Source organism: Momordica charantia (genome assembly GCF_013281855.1).
Source record: "Momordica charantia cultivar OHB3-1 chromosome 9 unlocalized genomic scaffold, Mcharantia_2.0 BLBB01000009.1, whole genome shotgun sequence".
Lineage (NCBI taxonomy): Eukaryota > Viridiplantae > Streptophyta > Magnoliopsida > Cucurbitales > Cucurbitaceae > Momordica > Momordica charantia.
This window is the reverse complement of record NW_028275167.1, coordinates 9192177-9197665: the sequence shown is the minus strand read 5'-3', so window position 1 is coordinate 9197665 and position 5489 is coordinate 9192177. Positions and strand designations below refer to the sequence as shown.

Sequence of the window (5489 nt, the reverse complement as noted above, 5' to 3'; positions counted from 1 at the left end):
AAATCTCTATCATTCTCGAGAAGGTATCAATTATTTTTTATTTGTATAAAAGTTGTAGAGAAAAAGAAACTATTTTTTATTTTTTATTTACATCGTTGGATTTTTTTTTTTTTTTTTGTGTTTATTAATTTTAGAGTTACATTTGAAGGACAAGTTTTATTGTCAGAAAGCCAGAATATAAAATTGACAGATAAAATTTCAATTATTTTTAGACTTTTATTTTTAGTTTTTATGATTTATAAGTTTCTATTTAGTTCTTATGATGGTTAAATTTATGTTTTAGTTTTTGAATATTTTTCTTATTAATTATTTGCGTAGATTTAACTTGAAATCAATATGAAGAGGTATTATAAAAAAACAATAATTGAGTCATCATCTCCAAAGAATAAGAGTAATACTAATTTTGATAGGTCTCATATAGAAGCCAGTTTAGAAGAACGACCTGCATATCCTAGTCTAAGACCTAAACTTTCTGATAACAATTATAATATTCAAGACTAAGTTCGTAGAGGTTATTTACAAAAAGGTCCTTATCAGCCGCGAAATCATATTTTTCCATTCAAGAAATTTGGATCAAAGTCAAGATGATTTAATCCAGGTTGGTTTAGTGAATATTCCAATTGGTTAAAATATAGTATTTCAAAGGATGCTGCATTTTGTTTATGTTGCTACTTGTTCAAACCAGAAGTTGGTGAACAATCAAGAGGTGATCATTTTGTTGGTTGGTAATTTGAAGAAAAAAGAGAAATTGCAAACTCATGTTGGTGGTCCTAATAGTTCACATAATGAATCTTGGGTTAAATGTGAGGCTCTTTTGAAATGATTGCAACATATTGAGACGTTTTTTAATAGAATGTCAAATCAAGCACGAGTTGAATATCGAACTCGATTAGGTGCATCAATTGATTGTATTAAGTTTCTATTACAACAAGGGCTTCCATTTCGTGGGCATGATGAGACAGATTATTCAAAAAATCAAGGTAATTTTCTTGAACTTTTAGGATGGTTATGCAACCACAACAAGGATATTGAAGCTGTTACTTTGAAAAATGCTCTAGTCAATTTGAAACTGATTGCACCTGATATTCAAAAAGATATTGTGAATTATATTGCAGTATAAATTGTAAATGCAATTATAAGAGATATGAGTAATAAGTTATTTTTCTATTTTGATTGATGAATCCAAAGACATATCTTCAAAGGAGCAAACGTCAGTTGTTCTACGATATGTGGACAAAGGTCATGTTATTGTTGGAATTATACATGACACTAATACAAATGCTCTAACATTTAAGGGAGCTATTGATGAATTTTTTTTCTCAACGTGGGTTAAGCATTGCTAGTTTGCGAGGACAATGATATGATGTAGTAAGTAATATGCAAGGTGAATTTATGGATTGAAAGCACTTATTTTAAAAGAAAATGAATGTGCTTTTTACAATAATTGTTTTTCTCATCAGCTTCAATTAGCTCTTATTGCTACTGCAATAAATCATGTGGAAATTGCTGGTCTTTTTTTTTATTATTATTACAAATGTAGTGAATGTTATTGGGGCATCAAAATGGTTGTGATATTCTACGGGAAAAACATAGTATGTCAATTTGTGAAGCTTTAGATATGGTGAACTATCCAGTGGTCGAGGGTTAAATCAAGAGACAATGATTAAACGACCAGGAGATACACGATGAGGATCACATTATGGTGCTTTATTTAGTATTCTTACAATATTTGCGTTAGTAGTTGATGTATTTGAGACAATTGTACAAGGTGGATCAAATTCAGAACAAAAATATGAAGCATAGATTCTATTAAGTTCAATCGAATCATTCGACCTCGTTTTTCATATGCATTTTATGAAAATAATCTTGGGAATCACGAATGATTTGTCTCAACCATTACAAAGAAAGACCAATACATTGTGAATTCCATGAATCTAGTCAGAATTTATAAAGAAAGATTACAAACAATGAGGGAGTCTAGTTGGGATTCATTGCTAGATCAAGTTTCTACTTTCTGTAATAAACATGATATTTAAGTTCTTGACATGGATGATATGTTCTTGATTCGAGGATGGCGAGCGCGAAAATCTCAACCAATTACAAATATTCATCATTACCGTGTTGAAGTTTTTTATGCATGCATTAATATAAAGATTCAAGAGTTGAATAATCATTTTACAGAAACAAGTACTGTGTTGCTTCTTTGAGTGGCATGTTTAAATCCGAGTGATTCATTTATGCTTTTGACAGAGAAAAACTCAATCGTCTTGCTTAATTTTATCCTAGAGACTTTCAAGTATTGAATAGTCTATGCTTGATGATCAACTTCAAAATTACATTATTGATGTGCACTCAATTATTGAGTTTGTTGAACTTAGAAGCATCAATGATCTTGCAGTAAAAATGGTCATGACAAACAGAGATAAGGTATATCCATTAGTTTATCGATTACTCACTTTGGCATTGATTTTACCTGTTGCAACAACTACTGAGAACGTTTTCTACCATGAAGATTATAAAGACTCATTGCGTAATCGAATGGGAGATCAGTGTATGAAGGATTGTCTCATAGCATATATTGAGAAAGATGTATTTGATAAGTTAGATAATAATGTTATTATAGATCGATTTTAGAACATGAAAACTCGTAGAGGACAATTGTAATATTATTAAATTAGTTCATTTATGAGAGCATATAAACATTTAGAATATTTTTTTATCGCACTACGTTTTTATATGTATTGTGCCCCCTGGATGAAATTCCTAGATTCGTCACTGGCTACAGCGAGCTCATCCCCCCCCCCCCCCCAAAGGTGGGGTTTAGTTCATAACGAAAGAAAGAAAAATAGTGGGCAAAAGAGAAATGTGCTCCATCGGTGAAATAGACAGCAGGGAAATGAAAGCTTCCTCAGCAGCAAGATGACGCCAAAGAGAGTCAACCACGCCACCAGCTCCTTCTTCGATGAAAGGATAATGACAAAATGAAGAATGTTCTCTGAAATTAATGCTCCAATTCTGATTCTCTATCCTGTCCTCTTTTTGTGGCTAGGGTAGCATTTCCTCATATATCAGGTCCTTAAAAATTAGGGCACCCCTTGGAAGCTGTACGGATGGGATGAAAAACTGATGTGAAGAGTTACTGCATAGTCACAAGTGCTAGGGCATCCGAGCGGTCTTAAGCTTCAGCATAAGTGCTCTTCCAGTCACTCTCCAGCAACACCCTTACAACTTAGGCAGCACTTAGCTTGTCCTCTACAAATTCCAAAATTCCTATGCAAAACTTCAATAATTCAGCATAATTCATTCAAATTGCGGGAATAAAGAATCTTAACAGCTTAGGGCCCTAGCTAAATGATTTCTACTCTTTTCCATGATATTAACACAATGATCCTTACGTTTCCACACAACTAATACCCAAATTAGACCACAAAATACTCTCTCTATTATAGAGCGTTATCAAATCTCCAAATCAAATTCTTGTAACAACAATACCCACCTAATTAGCCTTGGCTTCGCATCTTTATTGGCTAAGAGGTACTTAATAGTAGCATGGTTTGTGTATACAACTAATTTGGTTCCCACCAGCTAGACCCTAAACTTTTCGAACGCTAATACTACAGCCAACGCAGCTCCTTCTCAGTAATTGTGTAATTCAACCGAGTTTCCACCAAGGCCTTACTAGCATAGTATACAGGATGGATGAGCTTGTCTTTCTGTTGTCCTAGCATGGCATCTATAGCATAGTCACTAGCATCACACATGATCTCAAATGGCTTTGTCCAGTCTAGAGCTGTCATAATGGGAGCCTTAGTGAGCAACTCCTTTATTGTGTTAAATGCCTGCAAACAGTTGGAAGAGAAGCCAAAGATTTTGTCATTTTTTAAAAGAGCGCATAAAGGTTTAGAGATTATCGAAAAGTCATTTATAAATCGTCTGTAGAACCGAGCGTGTCCAAGGAAACTTCTGACTCCTTTTACTAATGTTGGAGGTGGCAGCTTCTCTATCACCTCAATTTTTGCTTTGTCCACCTCTATCCCTTTCTTGGATACCTTGTGTCCAAGCACTATTCCTTCTTGCACCATAAAGTGACACTTCTTCCAATTAAGAATTAGGTTAGTGTCCTCACATCTTTTAAGCACTCTCACCAAGTTTGCTAGACATTCATTAAAATTCTCCCCAAAAACTAAGTAATCGTCCAAGAAGACCTCCACCACTGTTTCTACCAAGTCTGAAAAGATAGCCATTATGCAACATTGAAATGTTGTTCGAGCATTGCACAATCCAAACAACATTCTCCTAATGTGAAAGTACCGCAGGGACAAGTGAATGTGGTTTTCTGTTGATCTTGGGGTGTAATGGTAATTTGGTTGTATCCACTATATCCATCTAAGAAACAATAGTATTCATGTCCAGCCAAGCGATTCAACATTTGATCTATGAAGAGTGATGGGAAGTGATCCTTCTTGGTTGCTTTGTTCAGCTTTTTATAGTCCATACATATGCGCCACCCTGTAACTGTCATCGTTGGAATAAGCTCATTGTTGTCATTAGGAACCACTGTTATTCCCCCTTTTTTTGGTACACACTACATTGGACCACTGTTAGCAATCGGATAAATTATCTCAACATTAAGCCGCTTGATGATCTACTTCTTAACCACTTCCTTCATGGCTGAGTTAAGCCTCCTTTAATGCTCAATTGAGTTCTTGCAACCTTCTTATAAGTTAATTTTATGCACATAGTAACTTGGGTCGATTCCCTTTATATCTACAATTGTCCAACCTAATGTTTTCTTGTGGCTCTTGAATACTGATAGCAGTTGGGATTCCTTCTTTGCGACTAAGTTTGCTGCAATGATAATGGGAAATGTCTCAACATCATCGAAGTAGGCCTACTTCAGATTCTGAGGGAAGGTTTTCAATTCCAGCTTGGGCGCTTTTTCAACAGATGGCTTCAACGGTTCTTGTTCTCTATATTCCAACTCAAGTGATTCAAATGCCCTTCTGATTAATTTATCTTTCTTATTTTCATTTTCCACATACTTAATTAGTTCAGCTTCAATTCCTTCAGATTCGTATGCCCTGGTAATGTCCTTCTCCAAGTAATCCACTCAGGCCTCTGTTTGGAGCTCCTCGCTCAACAAATCATCTGCAAGCCTGAAAGGAGAACATTTTTCCACATCATCAGCTGGATATTTTACTAAATTAAAAACAGATAACGTAACATGTTGATCATTTACTCTCATGGTTAACTTTCTATTTTGAACGTCTATTAGAGCTCTGCCAGTGGACAAGAAAGGTCTCCCCAAAATAATTGGGATTTCTCTGTCTCCCTCATAATTGAGTATGATGAAATCAACTGGAAAATGAACTTGTCCACATGCACTAACACATCTTCGACCTCTTAAAAAAATACTTAAATATAAATAAATGAGTTAATTTCTTTCGGAGGCGGTTTTAAAAACTTATTTTCACAAATGTCTAAAGTTT

The 5489-nt window shown here is 34.7% G+C and overlaps 1 pseudogene; it reads left to right on the top strand.

The window, feature by feature from the left end:
* Positions 1-336: 336 nt before the first annotated feature.
* On the top strand, positions 337-1343 carry LOC148208915 (uncharacterized; annotated as a pseudogene).
* Positions 1344-5489: the final 4146 nt, after the last annotated feature.